The 25612-nt window shown below is 39.8% G+C and overlaps 1 protein-coding gene across 2 annotated transcripts in view; it reads left to right on the top strand.

Annotated features, from left to right (window-relative positions):
* The window catches only part of LOC110838048 (calcium-activated chloride channel regulator 1), a 182311-nt gene that overhangs the window by 46998 nt on the left and 109701 nt on the right, over window positions 1-25612 (top strand). For both annotated transcript variants that reach the window (XM_022080837.2, XM_022080836.2), the window contains exon 3: window positions 21385-21497. The gene's annotated coding sequence lies outside the window, so the exon portion shown is untranslated. The remainder of the gene's footprint in view (window positions 1-21384; window positions 21498-25612) is intronic.

Raw genomic sequence — 25612 nt, 5'->3', positions numbered from 1 at the left:
CAGTTTGGCCTGATGTCTTTCAATAACCAAATACATGTTTTTAATTTTTAATTTTATTTTTTAACAGAAATAAGCACCGCGTACAAAATGCCTATGTTATTATTTCTTTACAGCATTATTTATCTGATTTCCCAGGATGAAGTCCATATATTCTACAGTTCTCTGAGTGTTCAGATGCATCTAGGCGACGGCAAGTGTAATTAAACTCAGATGATGTAATAATCCACCTTTGCAATTCAAGAGTCATTAAAAGAGCGCAGATTCTGTATGGGGTCCTCTGACATTTAGGACTTTCCGAGAAAACTGGTTCCGTATGTCCGAGAGCGATAAAAGACTACATAAAATAGACTTTAAATCCTGCCGCTGACAGGGATGGAAACTGAACTTGGCTCGTAAAACCTTTCTTTAAGCTCTCTGGCGACAGACATACTGACTAGGTAGAAAGACTGTCAGAATTTATGGCAAGATTTTCGTATAAATATCAACCTTTAATAAGTACAGTGAATTGATTCTATTGAGAAACAGCAGTTGAATTTTAAAATAATAATCACTTAAGAAAATTATAAATAAAACGTGCCACAAGGGCCCGGCATATAACCCCATGGTGTAAGTAATCATTATTTCTTTTCCAGCTTAAAGCAATGATAAGAGTCTTCTTATTTCTAAGTTTATTTGACGTTGTTATTAACATCGAACACAACTTATCTGAGCGGTTTAAAATTTTAACAAATGTAAGCAGCATACACAAATTAAACTTGGGCCATTGGAAGGGGAAATAAAAAATGTAGCATGCGAGAGAAATTATGTAACTCCAACAACGGCCACTATGAGCGCAGATGTTAGCGTAACAATAAAATGTCAACTCCATCTAAGAAATACTTTCGTGATCTCGGTTCTATGCCTCAAAATCTGTGACCACTTTTCAACAAGAAACTGGTCCATCACGTGAAATAGAATCTCCCAACCTCCCCTGTGAGACAATCTAGCAAAGGTCACAGTTGTTTGCTAGGCCGCCGCTCACGCCAGTTGCAGACATTCTATGTTTACAAACAGAACGTGTTTTCAGTCTTGAACATTACTTTGTATCGTAATTGTTTGCTGCTGTTCAGGAAACATTTTCACAATGCGTGTCCTGACAAGGAAGTACCGAATAGGACAAGAAAACACTGACTGCTAACAAAATTTCGGGACACTGAGAATGTTTGTCTGTGACGAGTGTCCGTCGAGCGACAAAACAGCTGAAATTACGGTCGTGCCGATTTCAGGAAATCAATATTGTTTCATCGGTTTGTGCATGAAGAGATCCATGTGTTGCAGTTAGGGTTGCATTTTAAACAGAGCATCCTGTAAGAAAACGCTGACCCATCATTTCAGAATAAAAAATAATTTGGCATACGTTTTGAAGTAGGCCTATTTATTATTTTGCCGGATAGGACGCATAAATGTCATAATTACATGGCCTGAACTTTATAAAGAGGAAAAGTGTATCAAGAGGCAATAAGGGACACCAAACGCTGTAAATCCCACGATAGGACAATGCAGAGTCTGTAGTTTATGGACAATAGAAATGACAGGGTGCATAAATGTCGACAATAGCACTGACTTGGAATAAAATAAGAAGAGTAACCGCAGAGCTATTGTTTCCAGCAATTTCTCGTCACGTCGAACCGCAAAGTATTGTACAGTTATTATTACACCTTGGGTCTTACCACTGAAGCCATCTACGGGACTTTCCATTGTTGTACTGTTCCCAGAAAGTGCCCAGTAGGCCGCAAGACCGAATTGAAGCTCACCACCTACTACTTATCGAAGTAATTAACTAGCTCTCAAAATAATTAATTCAAATTTCATGTAACCAAATTGCTGATAATCAACACTAATTAAATAGTTAACTTACTTGCAGTATGCGTATGTAAAATACTAGGGGTCATGTTCTAAGGATAAGGTTAACAAATGAATTTTGCAGGATAGAGACCCCACAAAACCAAATTTAATGTAAAATGTAAGGAATATGCAACGACAAAAATCATGCGCTCATGACACACTTCGTGCAAGGGACTCATAGAAATGTTATTGAGGCCCAACAGCCAGAGTTGTGTATGCCCACAACGAAATCTGTCGTAGGGGCGCATTCCGAACGGAACCGTGTCAGGTTTTTGTTGGGAAGATTTCTGAACTCCGCACACGTAGGGCGCGTAAGTCTCGGTGCATCATAGCTTGTCATCTTGAAGCCACGATCCACTTTTTGATAAATGACAGTTACAGACTGGACAGAATAGAAAATGAGACATGGTCCCAGATTTCATAAACACTGTCCAATTTGGACGTTTAATCAGGAACAGAAATCTCCGAATCACTTTAGTTTTTTCCCCTGAATTCCGTTTTGTGACTTGGGCATGTAAAAATAGAATCGGTCTTTCTCAAAGACAGATTTATTGCTCTCATTTATGTCATTTTTTAAATATCTTGATAAGTACAATTGGCCAACCGATAGCATTCTCATTGGCTTCTTAAGATGCCGATTGTTACCGACAAAGAATTTCTTACATTTTGGTGAAGACGGTCGAAGGAGAGGTTATAAATATTTGTTTGGTCATAACCGTTATAAATTTTGTTTTATCGATTAGTATAATACTTTGTAAAACACAAAGTTGCGTCTTTTATATTCGATTTTCAGGCTTAAAGCTTTATATGAAGAACGTAAGTTATGGTTATTGGCGTGTCTTTACCGCAGTGACAGCCTCGTAATTAATTTGTTTATGCAGTTTACTGTGTTACATTTTCTTATATTTAATTAAATTGTAATATACGTCGCTCGTGTAGATCTAGGTTTATGAAACTCACTTTCGCGTCGCTCTGTACTGAAATAATAATGTGTTTGGAGATTATAGTGGCATCCGTCTATGCTTCTAGGTAATTAATCAGTCCATTTCTCCCAGTGACAATTCAGGCTGTTCGTTAATAAAAATTGCCCTTATGTTTACTTGCCAAAAATGAAGGTATTTCTTTTCTTCAAGACAACACGTAAGCGCCTGTAATTACGTACAGAAATTTTTGTTGTTGCTAAATCCATTTTTACCGGTGGTTATTCATTTGTCCGTTACGTTTAGCTTCTTTCTCTAGGATGACACAATGAGGTTAGTTAAGTGATTTAATCTTTTCCAGTAGGTCAAACTATTTATACATGTAATCTCTTCCGTTACTAAAAATATGTGCGACATGCACAGCGTAGATTATTTATCTTATTAATGGGCGTAAGTTTGGTATAAAAATTGCCAATTCAGTTCGTACTGAAATATGTGTACACAAAGGCCTATATTGGGTACAAATTATATTTCATAAAACGCTTTGGAAAAGTCTCTAAAAACAACACTTTTTTCAAAATCCCTTCTTCCAGAGCGGAGTTAAATCTCTTGGCGGATGGAGGCTAGTTCCGATGTTTGTTTGTCGAAAAACCGCTGACAACTTGTGAGTGCGGTTCGCTCTTGTCTGTTGAAAGTCCAGAAACTTTGCAGGTGATTGAGTGCGCCTGTATGTTTTCGAGGTTCAGAATGGGCGGATCCTAACCTGCAGGACCATTTTGGGGCAGGTGTATCTGAACCATGTGTACTCTTGTGGGAGTTTACGGTTTTAAGTCCTAAACACATCTTGTGCTCTGTGCGGTCTACAATTGTGGGAAACATAAAGTGAAGTTAAATTATACCTCCTGTTCCACGTCTCCGTCCATCGTCTTTATCCTCCATTCCTGCGACTGGGAGAAATGAAGACCGACTCAGTGAAATGGACAAATAAACAAGCAATAGATGACACAGGCTGGGAAAGATTTCTGAAACAAACTTTTCGAATGATGTGACGACGACGACGACATATTTCTTCTTCCGACATCTGGTGTTTTCGCAGCGGCAAAGATGTCGATTGTGGTCTTCTAGTTGCGACGTCACACAGTCTTCAGATGTTCTTCCTGAACCACCACCTACAAGTCTTACATGGAGGAATGTATGACATCAATACAGAAATTAAGTTGCTTTGGGAGCCACCAAGGAGGAGCGCAGAGCTCACCACTGAGGGCCTTAGCTCGCCAGCTAAGAACAAAGAATGTCTGTCAGAGCATTTTTTGTTGTTGCGAACCCGCCTTGGGCTGCGGTACTGTACCATGGAACGAGTGCTTCGTTCTTATTCTAGTCCGTTTAACAAATAGCTCTCACGAAACATAACCTTGGAGCCTTTGTCGTTCCCATCTGGTTCATCGTGTCTTTATTCATAACATGAATTCGTGTTTGAATTTAATTAGACGTGGTCCACAGTATCCTAAACCTCGTACTGAGATTCACTGAATTCTGACCACAGTACATAAACATGCATCTAGATGCCAAAGATGTACGGCATGAAATGGTAGGCTGTTTCTCTCATTCGCACCTCACAGTTGACAGAGCGTCGTTAAATAGACAGCTTCACAGTTTTAGAATGGCTTGAAGTCGCGCAGGTATGCCTTTATCAAGAGCACAGACCCTCCGACAATTTGGCACCTCTCTTTAAAGGGGAAGCTCCGCTTTCAGAGGACAACTTTAGTTTGGAATTAACAATTATCACGACAGGTACTGTGTAACAATACGTTCATTCATCCATCAGAATTTAAAGGCTGTAGGGGATGTAGGATTTTATTTTGTTGGCGGGGGTGGGGGTGGATTAGGGGCGGGGGAGATTATGTTTTAATAAATTAACAAAAACTAAATTTTATTAAATATATCCAAAATCATTTATTGTATGTGTGTTTAAAGCGGTGGACTCTATTCTACATGTAGTCTCGTGCAGAGTTGACACCGCAAAACCATTCAAAATACTGTCCTGGATGTGTGACTCGGTTCTGTCCATTATTTATTATATTCGACTGTTTTGCTAAAGGAATTTTTGTCTTCCTACTCTAATTCATCTCGTAGTTCATTCAGACTGACAAATTGCTGTAGTCCATCTAACTTCACTGCTGTTGTGTTTTTACTCAGTTTCTTAATGTGGATATAGATAGGATGCTAGCAGTGAGACTTGTAAACATTTATTTGCAGAGATCCTTGATGTCTGGAAATTAACAATCTGCTGAGGTGACTAGGTCTCTGTAGCGATACAGCGTATGTACATGATATGATTCCACAGCTGTACGTCTCCGAAGTTCCACTGCAGAAGACCAGAGACTGGGAAGCCCTGCAGGACACCCACCGGGGCGAAATGCGCACAGCATGGCGACTGCAAGAATTCCCGCCGTGCCACGCGCACGCACGCACACACACACACACTCCATTACAGTCAACTTAAACATTACCAAAATGAGGCACTGCACTGCATAATTATTAAATATGGAAACCAGGACGATCGTACGGTCCAGGGAAGGACCGGCTCGACTCTACCTCTCCTCTCCTTGTTCTTTGTAACCTCTGTCTTTCTCCCCCTTTCTGCCTCTCTTTCTTCATGTAGCTATTAACGCCTCTTCAGGAATAATTACATAACAGTATCTTGAAATAAACGTTTTCCACAACCCACCTGTGTCATCGTTGACTTTTACTGTTCTGAAATAAATTTTGAAGTTGGTCCATCATCATTACACGCATCCCTGTGTGTAGGACTAGTGTCAGAAACAGACAGAATCACTTACAAGTGATATTACTCACGAATATAAGAACAAGAGACATCTTAAGGTTCTTTCTGTCCACCTGGTGTAGAAAACTGGAGTTTGATGTTCATAAAGATTCCAAGTGTAATGTAATTTTGTACATGTCGGAGACTTGATCTCCGTGTCTAAGGGAGAAAGGTATACTGGAGTGAACTTAGCATAAAAATATTTGTTTTGAACATGAAGTAGCAATAGTAAAACAAAAGGACGCTCGTAATATTGCAGGCACACGATTCATTCTTTCAGACACGTCTGGACATTTAGTTCGTATGAAGGAATCTAAGCGTAATATACTCTACGTCATAGAGCGTCTAGTTGAAAAGAAGTGATAAGGCAGACGAGAACAAAGACGAGGCAGACTTATGAAAATGCTTCTCAGGGAGACACTGAACAGGCGGCTCGTAGTATGATCCAGCGAAGTTTCTGCCAAATGTGTGTATGAACATTTCTTTACTACACAACTTGCGACTTCCCATTCCTGTAGTCGAATCTATAAATCCCCTTCAATTTTTTCTCTCCCTTCAGTTTCTCAATTTCCCTCTTTCCCTCTTCTACGTCTTCAAGTTGGTGTCGCTTTCCCGGCTGCATAGGTTTAATAATATGGCAAGGTATTTAATGAATTATTAGAGAATATATTTGTATAATAAAATAGTGTTATTGACGTAAGTAGATAATGACCATAGGCTACGAAGTTACTCATTATGTATATTTCTCATTTTCTTGTTCTCTCTGTCCGGTCTGACAATCTCTTCACTTCACTACTTTTTCCCGTTTGTTCATATCGGTTCTATGTCTATACGTATATAAGGCCTACTGCTATGCTGTGCACGTCGCCTTTGTATAATGTTTGTCTTGGAGTCTGGCTTTCAGCACAGTATCAACTCGGTTTGTTTGTGAATAGCACAAGTTAACAAACAAGTGTGACGGTAAAGTTAACGATCTGTTTACAGTCAAACAGTACCATGTACGTGTAAACAAGGCTCAAGACTCGATGCATTTTCTATAGCAAGCAACGTCAGTTAGCCAAATAATGTTCAGCATCCAGCGAGATGGAGTGACAATGTGGTATCTGCTGTCTTACGGCTACATTCCAACATTCGCAAGGAATTACCGATAGACCCCCACGAAAATGCCGCTCAGGATATTCGGTCCGACCTCGTATTCGAATCTTGTCTCTCCCGAATGCTAGTCAGGCATGATTCGCATAGCTACTTTGTTCGACGAAGGCAGGTGATTCCTGGGTGGATGTCGTCTGGTTGATGCATTGAAGTGGTACCTGGAATTGTACGTCTTTTAGTAAAACGATTAAAATAGTCATATACAAAACTATAATTTTACCTGATGTTTTGTATGGGTATGAAACTTGGTCTTTTATCCTTAGAGAAGAAAAGTTGTGGGTGGTTCATAAAAGGGCGCTTAAGAGAGTATTTAGATCTAAGAATTAGGAAGTAAAAGAGAAAACTATATGATTAGAAGGTTCTGAAGTTATTGTTTACTAACTTATTAGGGTGATCAGTTCATGAAGGATAACATTAGCAGAGCATGAAACACGCTTAGGAGGGATAAGCCGGACAACGTGAAGGAAAAAGACAACTTGGGACGTCATACGTATGCATAATTGATTTTAAAGATATACAATGAGAGGATGTAGACTGGATTCATTTGGATCAAAGATGCAGACGGACCAGTTATGAACACGAAAATAAAACTTCACTTGAAGGACTTCTTCCAAATGTTAAACATTAATCAGAACTTAAAGCCCGTGACAACTTACTATTCCGAAAATTGTGACGGAAGTGTTAGATTATTTTCTCAACAGATTTTTATGTCTCGCGGTTATGCAAAAGTTACTCCGAAACGGACAAAGCAAAATATTTTGTCTTCCAAAAAAATGATCATAGAGGCCGGTTTTAGAATCTGGTAGATAAAACAGCATAACCTTTATCGCACAGTGAAGAATGTAGCAAACATCGTCTGTATTTAATCAATAATATTTCAGTTGAACTAATTAAAACGAGTTTTGTTACGTTGGTGTAGAATGTCCGCAAAGAACAAAATCTGCAGCCATTTCTTAGACAACATGACAACTCTTACAACTTCTTCCTCGGGCACTAGTTTAGCAACAGCAGTTTCAATGCGCATGCTATAAATATCTTACTCACAGGCGGATTGTTCATGTTAGCCATGCCAGCCCTGCTAACAGTTTGATAAAACAAACAAATAAGAAGTATCACTTTCGTGGTTCAGTGGTACTCCATACACCGGACCACAGCACAATCGATCAGATAAAATGCATCTTTAAGCAAGTTCAGCTTATGTTAGCCACCTCGATCTGGCTTACTCTTCCCTTTTGTTACCCTCCCCACGCGATTTGGCCAACCATTTTAAAAAGTCACGTTCCGCCACTGTTCGTGTAGATTAGCATGTTTTTTTTTTTCCAGGTTGTCTCTTGCGTGCGCAAGACACTGAGTTCAGTTCTGATCTCAGTTTCTAGTAATCAGACCAACAAAATATGGCCGTGATGTCCGCATGGGTTCGTAACGTAATGGCTTCCCGTCGTGCTTTGCGTGGGGTGGAGATGAACTAGCATCCCGGAGAGGTTCAGTACGAACACGCTGAATGCCAGCGTTTCACATTCTTCGCTTGTTTGCTCACCGATATAAAACTTCCAGAGATTTTTATTAAACGTCAGTAAAGTAGCGAGGAAGAGAATGTGCGATCCATGTCATAGACGGCACTGTACTGTGTCAACTTATTTTTAACCGGTCCGGTAATTGTTTCTTTTGTCTTCGTAAATTTGTCTTCGAAACATTTCTTCTGCATATAAAGGAAGTGCTAAAGAAAGCAACATAAGTGAGATGAAGTGAGGGACGAGGGAGACATTTTTTACGGCTAACCGAGTCAAGTCAAGGAGGTCACCGTGTAGTGCGGAAAAGGATTCACAAGAAATGCTTCCAGAATATACAGTAAAACCCCTCTAGTTGGACACCCCTATATCCTGGACACCCCTTTATATTGGACACTTTTAATTGGAACCGGCGAATATCCTATAATTTTACATGTCCACAATACCCTATATCTTGGACACCCCTTTATCCTGGAACTTGAACACCTCTTTTGTTGTAAGTTGGACAGGTTCATGCACTTAACTTCGATGCTTTTCAGGGAAAGTTTTTCAGTTACATATTTTGTTATTTTGAATTTCTGATTGATGAATGCCTCCTCTCTAGAGGATTGTCTTATGGACGTTGAACCCATCATTGGAATGCATTGCAAGTGTTTAACCATTCTTTTGCTGAACCCTTAACTGGACTACAGTATCGCAGAAGACACAGTTTTAACTCCATCAGTACTGAGCTTGCATTTGAGTTCAGACTGTGTTAACACAAATGGAATTTTTGTTTTTGCGATGGGGAAGCGAAAATTAGTGGAATTAACTTTAGAAAATGTTATTGAGGCTGGGGTGTAATGTGCAATGCATGGGAGTGGGCTTCAAAAGATTATTATTAATACTATTGTCATTAATTCATAATTTAAGTAAGCCTACAGCAGTTAGTTTATGTAAGTAAATAGACTATATTGTCATTAGACCACAATCGATATTTCTCTTTCCCTCTATCTTGGACACCTCTGTAAGTTGGACACATTTTCGTGGAACCACAAGTGTCCAACTTAGAGAGGTTTTACTGTACATGGAAACTATTCTTGCAAGTTAACCATCGGGAAGACCAAGAATGAGTTGCGAAGCTAATATTAGATGTACGATGAAATTAAATTAGCCCATGATCATTGCGAATGTCAGCTGTCTGGAACATTTTGAGTACTGTTTCTAGAAAACGTTTAATTGGGCAGTTGTGTCTGAGTAGTTAAAATGATAGGTCATGTAGCACGCATCAAGGACAGTGATCATGCAGTAACCCAGAGATGAGCAGCAAGTGAGAGTACGCGTGGGAAAGTGAAGCTACATCACGAGATCTCGTGCTTCCCTCTGTCGTACCATACACCACGCATGCGCTGGCATCTCGCACACTAAAATAGACCTCTGCCGTAATGGCGGATGGATATACATCATCTGAGAGAGCGTTAGGCTGAAGATCTGGGGTTTGATCTTTGGTGTCAGTTGGAAATTTTAGTCATTAAACTCCGACAATCACAGTCATGAACCACTTGCCATTTTTAGGCCTTCCTTATATTGAACAAAGTGAAATGTGTTCAGTGCTTTGAAGTAGATGCATTCTTGTGGATTCTTTCTTTGGAATTTGTCTCTCTTAAAGATCTTCATTATCACTTAATGACAAACACACTGTCTCCATCTTCAGGGCTAAAGTAGTGATGCTTGGAAGTGGGAGGGGAGGCTGAGGCAGTGGACCAATCAGGGACGAGGAATGAGGGGATGTGGTAATGTAGAAAGAGGAGGATTTTTGTGTGTTTGTTTGTTTGTCATCAGTCTTTCGCCTATCTTGCGCCAATCTCTTCATTTCCACATCCTCAAAAATCTGCGTCACATATTCCAATCTTTGTCTCTCCCTACAATTCTTCCCTTCAACTGTTCCTTCCATTAAGTATATGCAAAGAATAAGAAAAACTGAGACGCGAGTAGCAGAGAAAGAATAAGGTGTGAAAAAGAGGAGAAATATTGGTCAAGCTCCGCATTATTAAGACATGTCCCTGTACCGAATTAAGCACAGTTATTTGGTGAGTGTTTGTAAAGCTCCACGTATTCTTAACCTCGACACCAGACTGAGGTAACCGCTCGTGTTCAAGTCCTGATTCGTGGAAAGGAAGCCGGTACCCACCGGATAGGAGGCTGTTCTTGACGGGTGGCTGAACGAAAATTCCTGCCGTGTTGTGTGCGTCGGACCAGTGTCGTGTTTAGCTGCAGGTCAGAATGCAGGCAGCGTCACGCACGAACCAGATCGTGCCGGCGAGACCGTGCTAGGATACTGAAATGCCTTCTATCCTGAAGATGGAGACGATATGTTTCTCCGAAACGTTGGCAACAGCTTTTACACAGCCAGACAACCAAGAAAACCAAAGATAAAGAACTGTTTTCTACGTAACCTGGACGCTTGTGGTTTGAGCCATGTAGGATACGATGTTTCTGTGTTCAGTGTAAACTCTTTGGGTCTTGTGTCCAGTGCGTCACAATGTCGCTGGCTTACCTGCTTTTTTATAGCAGGCGGGGAGTGTGGAGGCGGGTATATATTCCAATTGCAAATCACCAGTGGCCTGTTGACAGCAGTTTGAGAACGACTTGTTTTCGGACTAAAATATTCCTTTGTTCATTTCTTATAATGGGACTTATTATTTCATTACATTTTAAACGCTTAAAATTATCCTTATAATGCCAAGTGGACACTGGTAGTTTATTAGGTGAGAGAAACTGATCAGAAAACGATTTTGAAATGTATGCCATTTTGAGTGGAATTGTTTTCGAAATCTACTCAAGGCGTCTTCATTGACGAACAGAATGTCTTTTACTAATTCTTTTCTTACCTAGACGATTATTCTAGCTGTAAGCTTATATTTTACGCTGTGGAAATTTTTCCTTTTTTAAAATCCATAATATTAAAAAGTGTTGTTAAATATGAGGAAAGATATACCCTTTTGTTAATAGCAAATATTTCGTGCACCGCATATATATTTCATACAATGATATATTAATTTACGTATCTACACAAATTGTTACGTTGAGTAGTTTCATTTGATACCAGAGGATTTTCTGACAAAAATATTTTTATTTAAATATATGTAAATAGATCTGTAATCAGGTCGGGCCCTGCTCTGATTATTGATTCGGATTCAGTTTCACATTCCTGCACGGACGCCATGCCTCCCTGCAACGTGTCATGGCCCACTCTAAGTAATTCACGCGAGTTCGGTTACCTTGGCGATGTTGCTCTTTTGTTTCAGTTGTTTATCGTGACAATCGACACCCGAGACAATGGACTTCGTCCAGCAGAATTTATCATGTGACCTACAACCCCAGTTCTACATGTCACCCTTCCCCTCGCCTGCTGTTAACTTACCTGAACAAACGAATGCGATGACGTAATAAAATAAAACTGCAAATTGTTAATTGACCAAACCAGTAATGACAATTTGTTTTGGCACATGCTTTCGGATTTTGGTAAATGTGCTTTGCTAAAGGCACAAATAAAAAGCTCGTGTTTACGTATGGAAATCATGGAGAACATTTTGTTACAGATTTTCCCGAACTCCGTTCGAACCGTTTTTCACTGTGCAGGCAAAACGAAATGTGTACAATCTTAAATTCTTGAACCCCCGCCTTTTTAATATTTAAAGAAATATTTTGTAATTTTATACGAGTAGGCCTACAACATTTATTTATGTGAACAATATCGAAAATGAAGGCTAGAAAGATATTATGTCGGAATTATGTTGGTTTAATTTATTTCTCTAAACATAGACCTATTGCTTAATTATTAACATGGTATCGACATAGTGGGGGGCCCATAAAATCATGGGACCTGGGCAGGTGCCCACTTTTTCTATTGGATAAAATGGCGATGGGAAAAGAAACTGGAATTTTCAGTGGCAATGTGTTACGGAACCACCGACGGGTTTATCTGATACGACAGAGAACGACCTGTCCTTGGAATAAATATGTGATCTGGTGTTCTCCCGAGTATTAGACAGACAGACAAGGCGACGGAGGACGGTCACGCACAGCCTACGATAATTCGACTCGTGACCCGTTTATTGCTTCTTGCTGCCTCGAGCCGTGGCGTGTCTTGGCATCGTAGATGCACGCTCCGGGATGGACAGCGATAAATCGTGGCCATGTGGTGAGTCGGCTTTTCTGACGCTGCACATTGCTTTGGGTTAACTTAAGAAGATGCATACGAAATTTTGAAAAATTATTAATAAATTTAGACGAGGGTATTTGTGTCTCTTCACCTCTTGTTGCGAGTACATAATCAGAACGTCTGAAATGGGGGAAGCGTGTTGTATGAATGAGAGGATCTACAATAGTAATCAAATCTTAATAATAAAACCTGTAGAGAAGAATATTTTGGAGACCTAGACGTGGATGGTAGGATGATATTAAATTGTAACTTTATGAAATAGGCTGTGCAAATGCGAACTAGACCTCGCTCAAGAGAGGACCCAATTGACAAACTTTTGTGGTAACGGTGCTGAACGTACGGGTTTTATAACGACAGGAAATGAATCCCTTGATCATTTTAATACATATCTACTGCTGAAGGAAGACCCAGTATCCTGGACGTGATCCAAACGAATTTAAAATACAGGAGTTGAAAACTGCTTCAACGTCTACGATCATACAGTCTGTCCACCGCCTTCTGGAAGTGTGAAGGCGCGGTTTTTCCCGTTTCAGTTACGTATAATTCGTTACGAATCACAAGTGAGTAATGATATGTGCTTCGCATAGTCATATACTGGTAAAATGTTCATCCGAACAGCGCCTCAGCGACGCCCGCCAATTGTATTTACAGTGTGGCCTCTTTGCACTTCTTTCCTTCTTGGCCACACGCCCCATTAGCATTCCGAAGTGTCGTGCCACACTTCCGTCCCATCACCTGTTTCTGAACTACGCTGTCTATTGTCTCATGGCTTGAACGTTGTCCCCTTAGGAAACGAACTTTAAGAAATTTTGTTATTGTTCTCGCAGCCGTCTTGAAATTTCACGGTGTAGGCGTCTTGTTTCTTAATTATATTCGTTAACCGAAACGTGTGACTTTGTCACACACACACCGCTTTGTGCGGACGCGAACTGAAAATACAGTATCGATATTTCGTGCCAGTTTCAGTTTGCTTAACCTTTCTAGATACAAAAGACGTAAGACCGGGATCTTGATCTAGATACGAGAATTATGCCAACATACAAAGTAGTTGGAAAGGACAAGTGAATTGAGCTGTGTCAGGACGGGCTTCTGTGCTGATGGGTTGAGTAAGAGGAAGAGATTTCTTTATCGACTGATGAACTATCGACTGCTCAAAAAAGTGAAAATAGATTATGTTTGGAAACATTTTGGGGTACAATTGTATTTGAATGGGAAGTGGATGCATATGAATTTTAAAGATCTTACAAAGAAGGGACGGGGCATGTAGCGCGCATGGATGGGACAAGAGGTGTGCACCGGGTACTGGTTGGGAAGCCTGAGGGGAAGAGACCGCTGGGAAGACCTAGGCGTAGATGGGAGGATAATATCAGACGTTATCTATGGGAGATAGGAGTTGAAGGAGACTGTATTTTGCTGGCCCAGGACAGGGTCCGGTGGAGGGCTTTGGTTAATTCGGTGATGAACCTTTGGGTTCGGTAAGCCATCTAGTTAGTTATAAAGAAGGGACTTGTCTAAACAGTTTTCTTGACAGGCTAGAGACTGGGCGTAACTACGACAGGCTCTGTTTCCGGGTTGATATTTTACCCGGGTTCTTACATTCCGTTGTTAACGAAAATGAAACACTTCGTACCGCAACCAGGGGCTGTGTTCAGGCCAGCAACCTGAGATGAAAGAGGCTGTACGAACACGAATCATGCTGTTCAGTTTTCAGATTTAAAAATTCATTGTTTCGTCATCAAGACGGAGCCAGTACCAAGTGGGACGTGGATCTGTCGAGGGACCTCGCCCCTCGTTGGGAACAATATGGACCCTGCATCAGTCCGGCCTTCACGCCTCCACTTTCTTGCTTCCAGTGCATCTCCCATTGTTTCACGCCACTGCGCGCAGTAGTGGCCTAAAGCTAAGCAGGACAGTCTGTAGCAAAACTTTTTATTTCTGGAAGGTAACTGTCTTTTGGCTTGTTGCGTTATCGACATTTTGGAGGTGGTTGCTGGCTCCATCATCGCCCTATGAAACTCCGGCTACTTTCTACACGCCACAACATCCTCATACTCGAAACCGTGAGAACCAAAATCCGATTTTCATATTAGGGGAATGGACAGTGACTAGTGTGTGAAAAGTGACGTGCAAAAAGAAAAATCAAGAATCAACATAACGTACTGGGATGCTGCACTACATGGGCCAAATATGTTATATCTGTCCGTTTGTCCGTCCACAAATCGCTTGACAGGATTTTAGTAAATTTTTAATGGGAGATTGATCTAGTATATTCTCCAGACAGAAGGATTTAATCTGAGTCGGTCCATTAAAATAACGTCCTGAATGTGCGTCAAGGATGGAGGAAACAAAAAACTCATAGTATTAAAATGATGTATGTAATTGCAATTAGCTTCCGTTTAACTAATTTCGTATTGCGGCAAATCAGAGAGACGTGCGTATCGCTAATGTCACATGAAATAATATACACTCAGGAATATGTGTCATTAGCGAACAAGTGTAATTTTGTATGTAAGTAGATAAATGTCAGAAATCTGTTAAAACCGGGAAGTTACGAGGATCTGGGGTGAATTTCAATTTATAGGCCCAACTAAGGCGATAAAGAATGTTCGATGACTAAGAAAATCCTCTCGGGCCAACAACCGGTCGTCCACAGCTACATCAGACGCCTTAATGATGGGGACAGAGGTGGTCCCTGAAACGTCTGCGAGTTTTACCATTTGACATTGCTGTTAGCCCAATAGATACCACAGTCGCTTCGAGTGTTGAAAAATTGTCCATGGGCCACTCAAGGACAACAGGTATCACTTTCTTAAGAAACATCCTACAAAGTGAATTTAACATTACATTTAGCAAGCACTTCCCAAGTCACTGGCAGAATTCAGATTGTTTTATGTATGCATAACTAGACACAGTCTTACATAAAAAATATCAGGAAAATTGGCTTTTTTTAAAGATAATCCAAAATAATTCTATTTTAAACAGAGCAAAGCATAGATCTCTTCTGCGTTTTGGGATTTCTTACCGGTGCAGGCATACTGTTTATTGGTTTATTTTTAGGAAGTTTTGGTGTTGGTACTTCAATGGGAAATGGCGCCTTTCAATATTTACGTATGCCAGAGAGCACGTGGTGTCGGCTACTCATGTAATATTGCTAGTGAGACAACGTCAAAACAAACTATTACTGATTTGTTGAGCTCAACAAGTGTTTGTCACCTCTTCGACTGTTCTTATCTAACCAAGCGATACGATCCCACACAAACGCTGTTTCTGGTATGCAGTTACAATGGGCTGTAATGAGTGCGTTGTGATGGCACAGCAGTAGCGTACCCAGTATTGGATCGTACATACAAAGTAGGTAGGGGCTTTGCATTCCAAAGGCTTTTTACAGTCCCAGCAAAAACACTGTTACTCTATCACACTCGTAGCTTTTTCTGAGTACAGTAAATATCTAAACACGCACATTTATTTCTTGGTATCAACCGTAAACTATAGCGACGAATGAGATGAGAGAATGACAGCGCATACTGAACAGGTAAAGAATGGCAAAGCGACTTTTCCAGTGCATTATCCCAACTAGAGCAACGAAGTTAAACCACTAAAAATGTCGACCAAGATGTCCAGTGCTGTGACCGAGGATTGACCCGGATACCTAATAAACACTGCAATGAATCGTAAAGGGGCACGCGCTTGGTTAAACTTCTCAGATCTTAAGTAGAAGCGATTTCGCTGAAAGCAGGACTTTTTGTTATTTATCCGAATGGAATTAGTTGGACGTAACTGCCTAAATAATAGTGCTCGATAATCGTAGCTGGTCGAGTAGTTCAGTGCTTTTGTGACATCTGAAGTTTCGAACCGTGATCCTATCCTGAGCCGGTTGAATCCAGTTCAAAATCTCACAACCCATTTCTTTAAGAACCATTTTTATATTATTTTCCATTAAATCCTTGGTTTTTCAGTTGGTATCTTCCCTGCGAGGTTTCTTTTGAAAATTCTTTGTGATTATCTTGTTTCTTCCGTGCGGGCTGTAACCCCTGCACATTTTATATTTCTTGATAAATGGTATGCACTTTTATGAAAGTGTTGAAAGTAGGGCCTTGAATTGAACTCGTCCGGACGAAAGGTAGTGCAGTTTCATTACACGCTTAACTCGGTCCGAATGCGGTTTATCAACACTTCGCATGATTCCCAATGAGCATATGGCTCAGACCACTGTAGGCTTACCGACAGTTGGCACATTTCAACGACAAGCCAGGCCTTTGAGACCCGTTTTGAAAATGTTACAGATTTACTTTGCCATCTGCAGGTTTTTTTATTTGGAAGCCACAAGAGAGGAACCCTTTGAAATGTCTGCACAAAGAAGAATTAAGGAGTCCGTGTTGAACAAAGTGTCCCTTAGTCATTGCATTTTGAACAGAAATCGTTTCTTCAAACATCTCGTTACAACTGGATGAAAGATTTCTAAGAAGATTTTCTGCAAGTTTTTTGTTGTTGTAATATTTGCCTTTCTTTCGGAAAATAAAGTAATACTTTGTTGTAATGCTACAGAAGGATTCTCTCTGTAAGAGATTAACGGGTTTTAATCTAGTCGCTAACAAACGCTGGTTACTGTTCTCTTGTTGCGAGATAAAGCCTTCTTCTGTTTCGTTATGAACGTAGCGTAGTGATGTTGCGGTGATGCTGATACTTAGAAATGTGAAACGTTTTGCTTCGGAGTAACAGGCATTCGTATCTCGCTAGTCTTCTGCAAACTCCTCGGCCTCGTTTTCTGCAAAAGGAGTCATGTGCCGTCGTCTGTCCATGATGTTGGCTTTACGGGAAGAAACTGTAAGAAATGTAAACAGTTACTGCAAACTTTCTCTTACTTTATTTATCTTCGTTGTAACTGTTCTTATTTTTTCGTAGTATTGTGTTGTTTTCCTTTCGTGCGTCTAATATATCTTTCTGTCTGTGTATTTTATGTAATTTATTTTTATTTCTGTGTTTATCATTTTTCTTTGCAATCCCATGCATGACTCAGAAGTAAAAGTAATAATATATAATATATATTTGATTGTTACTGACAGTGTTTCGTTATTTATTTCAGAGCTTTGTTGTTATTCAACTAGTGTTTACACTGAGCCTACAATTTCTGATAGATTTTCTAAAGTTTTCGCATGTATTTTTTTTCTGAAATTATCCAAATTCACCATTTCTTACCTTATTAAAGCTGAGATGAAACTTGGGAGCTGTACTTTCTTAAATTGTAATTCCCTGTTCATATAAATACAGTCAGGAATACAATCAGCACAACTTATGGCAGGACCCTTAAATTTATTTGGGATTAAGCAACTTTTATTTGATTATATTATAATAGGAAACTCTAAACATGTATGTATACTATTTTATTCAGTTCCTAATAAATCATTGTAACCAGGCTTATAAAATTTTATATGTTGGGTTATGAGTTATGCCACCTTAGATTGTGTGGGAACCATTTTCTTAAGACATTTCTAGGTATATCTGAACTTCAAAGTACAGAATTAGTCAAAATGTGCAGCCTACCTACTAACGAAATTTACGCAAAGAAACAGATGTAATACGTAATGGCATGTTCCTTGTATTAGCTTCACTCGGTAGATGGTAGGAAGGAATTAATGGAACGCTGGCGCCATAATATCTTACTGGAACTTAATGTTTCACTGTGACTGAGAAAGTTGAATTTTTCTTACTATAGCAAATAATGATGATTTTCTTTTTGGAAGAACTTCTTAAATCGGTTTATGCTCCGATTTATACTGTTATACTGTTAGCAGGGACGCGAGTTGAGTCCCTTACAACTGCATTTAGCGTCCAGAAGAAAAGTCTCTCCAGTTGAGTCCATTCGAACTGAATGAATAGCAGTACTGTTCTGTTCCCATCCGCTGGGGCCTTGTACTCCGTCCTTAAGGCATGAAACACTCTCTGCTAGACGGTTTCCTCAGGCTGTATCATGTTGGTATGTTAAAGCCCACCATTTTAGACAAAGAGGAAATATAAGTTAGAAGGCCTCGTTTGGTGCAAACCGGCTAGACTACTGAAGAATGAGATTTGAGATTCTCAAGGCTGTGAATTGGTTATTCTGGTTTGTAACGGCGTGCTCTAATTGTGGGCCGATAATTAACGTTATGTTTGCAACTGACATGGAAAGTATGTCTTAGTACATCTCACCCCACTATTCAGCATGAGCGTTTTTTCCCAAAAGGCCCTTGTGCGCCTAAACATTTTATTCTCAGAAAGTGTGGCCCGTGTTTCAAGTCAGTTCCTCCGCCGTTGTGACGTGTTTGCTCGTGCACCAAGTCAAACGTTGTTACTATCGAAATTACGAGCCACGGGTTACGGGCTGTTTGCATTTGCATCAACAGTGTCACGTATGGAATTTTGCACTTTTCTTCCCAAATAACTTACATTCACTCCGCCACACTAGCTTAGCTCTGAATGGGAGAGAACGTCTCTTTGTGTTCCATTATAAAAATGGACGCGAAAATCCCAAGATCTAATTCTATGATGAACCTTGTCTTCAATAGAAGGATTTCTTTCTCCTTTGGGGGCTCGATTTCTTTAGAAATCTCTTTTAGAAGTTTGATTCTTCTAATCTGAGCTTTCATTTGTCGTTCAGCCTTTCTTACAGAAGGGGTTGCATTCAGAGCTCCCCCCCCCTCCCCTCACCTTCCTCGACGAGTGGATCAGATTCAACATTGCAAGGCCAGTCTCCATTATAGCTATGCAAAGATTAACTACAGCAGGCATGTACAACTCGCGGCTCGCGAGCCTCATCCGGTCCCCGGCAAAAGTACCTTGGCTTTACTTTGCTGCCCATAGATTTAGAGTTCTGAATTAAGTTTTCAAGAATATCTACTGCTGTAAGGGGCTGGGAAACTCAGAGGTGTTTATATAGGCCTAGTTATAAGATTTCTGCACTGATTACGGGGTGGCAGAGGCAGCGTGGAGAGGACAGAGTAAGACATGTTGCCGAAGACATTAAAGTATATTTACAACGTCACACAGAGTCCACATGTGCTTAAATGTCATTGCAACGTTTTGTCATTTTGTGTGTTTTTGGTACTGAACCCACCATGATAGAAAATAATTAGCAGTCACTAATTCATACTTTAGGACCGAAGACAGGCTATTCTGAGTGTGACTTTTCGTGGTTCTTCTCAGTTTCTTCAGACAAATGGCGGGATAATACAGTGTCTTTTCCAGTTTATTATTCTGAGCTGCTGATAGCGTAGGTAAATAATAAATAAATAAGTAAATAAACAATGACTCGTTGGTCAGTATTGTTTGTGAAAACATGCACAGGTGAGACTGATATTAAATGAGTGGCTCTAAAGATTTACGTCCTGATTTTTACACACCTTTCCAGTAAGTTGTGTAGATATGAACCAGATTGAACTGGCTATGTTAATGTCCAGTGGAACAATTTTTGTTGAAACAATGACAACACTTCCGGTTCGATATAGCAGGGAGGTTCTTGGCTGTCTAAATAACTATGAAGTCTTCGGGTAAGTGTTTTTACCAGAGCGTTAGTCAGTGAATTACTGGTGACATTGGTTTCCTAGTTACTTCACCAGTTCTTTATCTGTGAAGGTAAATGAATTACACAAATAAGACCCAAGTTTTATGTTTTCTTAAGTCTGTCCCACGTGCGAAACTTTATCTTAGCTTATTCCTCCTTTCACGAATGCAGACAAATAGAAGAACAGAAAATGGTGTTCCCGAAACAAACTAATGTAAAACTTATCTTCAGATATGTTATAGTTTATGAAACAGTTGAGAGGTGCAGAGGAGGCTAAAAACACACGTGGGCGCAATACACCCTCCAGCTGGGACCCACACAAAGACACAAACACGAACCCCAGTCTTTATAAAACAGCGCGGTTACGCCCTCTTCCTGTGCCATCAGATTTGCACCCCAACGGCAGAAACACCTGAGACAGGGCGGTCGTAGCATCTCTTTAAAATCTGAAACAGGTTGGCGAACAAAAGACTTGCGGCATATGGTTCCGAAGGTTGTGACACTGGAAACGTCTTCGAATTCGAAACCAATATGGGTGCTTCTATTTTCTGCTATAGTCATTGAGATGAAGATAGTCTATTTCCGGAATTCGATACTCGAACCAGCACAGAAGTAGTAAGTGGAACGCTTCCTGTCATCACAGCGCCACATGAAAACAGAAGCAACACGCATTCCGAAGCGTATGTCTTTGCAGGCTGCAGATTGTGACCTCCTTTGAGTCTGCAGTTTTACGTTACGAGCGGAATTGAACTAAGAAAGTTCTTCCTTAGCACCGACAACAAGGCCCTGTTATATTATTAGTATATACAAGGAAATTATTGTATTTCCTCCGACAATTTCGCCAAACATATATTTCTCTCCCATCTCAAAAGAGAAAATGGCCAATTTTGTTTATTTTACTTACGATTGTCATTTTTATTTTACCTAAATGCGTTTTAGACTCTTGGTTTGGGAATAAAGCGTTGAGGATAAAGTATGGACCTGAAAGAGACAGAGCAGCAGAGGAATTAAGAAAGCGTTACGGTTATGAGCTTCAATATGCCCACTCTTCGCCTAATATTGTTGCGATAAACAGAGATACAGTCCACGACTGTAATCTTGATACTTGCACCCCGTTAGTCTCAAGATTACAGTCGTGGATTGTATTCTTTGGGTGGTACATATTGTAACTCAGGACAGGGGTCCTTTTGCCTTTCCCAGACCTGTTTTCCTTCTGGAATGATGCGCCATGTAGTTTCCACGATGATGGAAAACATTTGCACATCCGTAATACTGGTGAACTTTTCTTTGTTAATACGTATAAGAATTAACGTAACAGGCTATATTAAATTGGAAGTCTGTTTTGCTGTTTACAGTGACTAGGCTTCGATTCTCAGCAGAGAAGTATTTTACTGCGATGTCCAGACTGGCTCCGGAGTTCGCAGTGGTTGCTGGAGTTCTTTCCTCGGGGCAAGGCAGCAAGTGCGAGGTAAATAATCAGTGGAGCTAAACCTCCACACCTCTTCATAATGTTGTGCTTAGTTAAGGACAAGGGACAACTTTATCTTTTCCTTATATTCGTTGCTATTTTCGTATTTGTACTATATATACGTATTAAACCTCGTTAGGTGCTCCGAAATTTTTTTTTGTAATGCTGCAATTTTTTAAGCTGACTCAGTCAGTTTTCTAGCAACCGGAATATGACAAGGCCAGCTTTCGGACTCCACACATGTTTTGCATCAGCTAGGTGTCGTTTCTTTCTCAGCATTTACAATGAACAAACGGCTGTCTGGCAGCGAACAGTGGCGTGTTCTGTTCGGTCTCAGTTTCCGAAATGATCCCTGGCGTCTCCTTTAATCAGAGGGAACTAGACAGCGCTTTGCGATCCTCGACCGGATGTTTAATGACCCCTTTTAACAGCCTGTGCATTCTAATAAGAAAGAAGGGATTCTTTGCCAACACTGAACCTTTGCGGTCATTGGAGTATCGTACATAGAAGCCATGTAGGTCTTACCTCCGGGTTATTTACTAAATATGTGAACATCGGTGTGCAGTATACCTTACCGTTTTCTTAAGGATTGAAAAATTTCTGAAAAAAAGGTTTATACGGAGATCCGTTATAAATAACTGAGTTCATCGAGTAGCCGAGAGTTATTGTACTAATCAATTTATTTATTTATTTTTGATATGTATCCCGAAACTCACCACAGCCATTTGATCTGCCCATTCAAGTTTATTTTTATCTTCACTATCTGTTGGATCCAAGAGCCAATGGTTTGATTTAGTATTCAGTTCAATTAAATATTTGTTATGTTAGTTCTTATTATTTTAGCCTATATGCTTTTGGAAAGGAGTGTCAGTAATATGTACGTAATTAGTAGTAATGGGTTTTAGAATAATGATAACATTTGTACGAAAATGTGGCAATGAATATTTCTGGATATTCTGCTGAACAGAAAACCTGACAAAAGCGAATTTATAAGGTCAGCAATTTCTTATTTTCTGTACTAGTAACACTCATTGTTCTTGGACGACAATATTAACTGTGTCCAGTTCAAAATGACAGGTAAATTTGTTATTTTCTATGTTGTTATGAAATTTTATTCTTAAAATCATTTTAATTCGAAGTTGGAGTTCTAATGTATTAGTAAATTTCAATCATTACTTTCTCATGAATTCAAAGTCAAGCCTGTAAAGCTAAGCCGTGTGTATAAAAAATGGACTGAAAATGTCTGCTGCATTACAAAGAAATGTTAATAATGGATGCAGCAGTCATGCGAGTTAGTTTCAGCGCCATTCCATCTCTTCAAGCAAGCGTGAATTGGCAAAAATATTTTTACTTGCTTGGTAATGGGTGACTAAAAGTGCCTGCAATAAGGGGCTATTTATACAGACATTCTTACTTCAGTTGACTTCAATAAATAAATTGAAAAATCACTGTAGCCGCTAAGTCTTTATTTTCCACCAGACTGATACGGAACGTCTTATAGGTCCAGGGTTAGAACCCAGCTGTAGCCACTAATATAAAACAAGTTACGAAATGTAATCATACACGAAACTATTCTGGCGCTTTTACCAGAAGTTGACCTTTAACACTTGAAAATGACTCCACTGACGTCAGCGTTGTGGGTGCCTGCGTTCTTAAAAGACAAGGATTTATATGTATATACGTTTTTATGGCCATGCATAACTTTGTACACCGTTTTTGGGGCAAAATTTTATCGTCTGCCATTATGTGTTCTTGAGAGCGTAAGATGTACCGCCGATGAAAGAAGTTTTCGGAACGATGACTTAGAGAATATATGCAAATGGTAAATTACTTTTAGAGGTTCTGTTCCAACTACATTTTTTGTTTACTTTGGATGAGACTGGGGTATGGATTAATGTATAAATTAGGAATTTTAATTGCTGTCGTCACCTTGAAGATTGTAACTGCAATATTTGCCGAAACGTTGGTTAATAATAACATTCAACGCGACTGACACCCAAAAGCCGAGTTACAAGAAATATTCTATTCGCTTGTGAACAATTTGAAAATACTATCCTGATTAAGACAGCCAAAATGTCGGTTAAGATACTCGGCTTCCTGTCGGAAATTCGAAAAGGTGGCTTCCCACATGCAATTTGTGGTTCTTCTCGATAGATTTTGCTCTCGTTGGCGTTCTTTAGCTCATTATCCAGTACCGCTTTCGATATGTAATTCCAGTTGTGTAAATTAGCAGCACTGAAATGTGTTATCATAAAATATTCCGGTATTTGTTAGTGTTTCAGAGCAGTCGAGAGTCTTTACTGTTTCTCACACAAGGCACGCTAATTAATTAATTATTTAAACGCGATATGTTTGTGTGGTAAACCTGTCTGCTACTGTTTGGCCTCATTTTGTGTGTGGATCTCTCTGGACCATTAATTGCAATGCACCTGTTCGTTTCTCAATACATCGTGGCCGTTCACACGAACATCATTACACTGTTTTTTTTTACATTTCAGTCGTATGCAACTGACATAGGCTACATGGTTTATCGTATCTATAGGAAACTGTATAAGTTCCTACTTTTACAGTAAAAATTGCTGTAATGAAACGTAGATTAAACGAAATCCTTCCTGCAGCTGAAAATATTTTTGACTTGTGAGTGAAGAGTAAAAATCGATGTAGTTCTACCGCTCAAAGCGGAATCTGTCTACTGCGCGAAGGGAAAATATAAACAAGGATTTAATATAAAATTAACCTACTTGAATATTTATTGTTTCTTGTTCATGCAATATTGTTTCATACTTCCTTGATTTGCCTGAGAGGGAGAAATCCTTCACATATATGACAGAATGTCCGTAAAATGCGTGCAGAATAATTTATCACAGAAAAATGAGAGAAAAAGGAGTGAATAAAGGACAGGAGAGAAAAAATGAAATGGAAAGTCGTTAAAATAAAACCGAAATTGTATGTTTATTTCTAAGAAACAGTACAAGTTTTAGAGAAAGTATGGCGCATATATTTTTAAATTATGATTTGGATCACTGGTAGCTTCTTGCGTATGTTTGTCCCTACTGGACAATATTTTACACCTGAAGCCGTTTGTGTTAAACATAAATCTGTCTGAAAGTGAAAAATGTACTGGAGGATTTCGTCTTACAAAAACGTTGTGTCTGCTGTTTCGTGAAAAATAAGTCTGTACGCGTTGGTCCGCTCATTTTTCTTCCGCAATAACTTTCGAATCTTTTTATTGAATGTATTAGGTTAGGATGAACGTTACAGTATTCAACGTCACGCATTCTTCCTACCGTGAATAATAACTGTGGTAACCGTACGTACTCAGTAGTGGTTTAATTAACACCAAAAAGCTCGCCATTTGAAACGAACTACAGCCAGCAGGTATTTTATGTTCTCCCGGCGGTGAGTAAGAAAATATTACCCTGTTTTCTGGTATTTTGCGCCGTGTTGTCTGGTAGAAATTGACCGACGTTTCAGAAGTGCTTACCAGCTCCATAATCGTGGCAGTGAGTTCTACCACACTACACGGAGCAACATCCCAGAATACGGCTATTCTGATCATGTATCAGCTATGAAGCAAAACCAGATTTCCACAAATCAATCCTCTTGGAAGTTTAGCTCGAAGTATTAGTTTCTGTAAAAGTTTGGCCTCCTTTGCGCACGCGTGCGCATGACTGAATATCATCTTCCTTTCTCCGGACTCTTATTGAGGTCGACTGCTTCAGTGGGAACTCTACACATTGACTAAGGCTTGTTCATTGGCAATAACTGGTAATCGTAGGCCAAGGAAAGGTTACGTCGCAGAAATGTCTGATTCTTTTCATTGGAAGACACGAGCAACTGGTAATAGTTTGTATAAAAGGCAAGAAGTTGCAATATTATGTAGGATTTGAGGTTTTCACGGCGGTGAGTCTGAAGATGGCTGTCTTCTGGTTTGTTGCGCCGTCTAGTATGGTAGAAGTTTATCGACGTTTCAGAGGTCCTTGCTGCCTCCATAATTAGGGCGATGAGTGACTGTTACTTCAACTATGCAGGAATTTCTAGGTAGTTAATGTGGTCAGTTTATTTTAATTCCATCATCATTCCATCTAAAATCCGAAGCGAATGGAAATTTTTTA

Source organism: Zootermopsis nevadensis, unplaced genomic scaffold (genome assembly GCF_977971745.1).
Source record: "Zootermopsis nevadensis isolate Lab colony 2312 unplaced genomic scaffold, Znev_1.0 Znev_ptg000030l, whole genome shotgun sequence".
In the NCBI taxonomy this organism is placed as follows: Eukaryota; Metazoa; Arthropoda; class Insecta; order Blattodea; family Termopsidae; genus Zootermopsis; species Zootermopsis nevadensis.
This window is presented reverse-complemented; position numbering and strand designations above follow the sequence as displayed.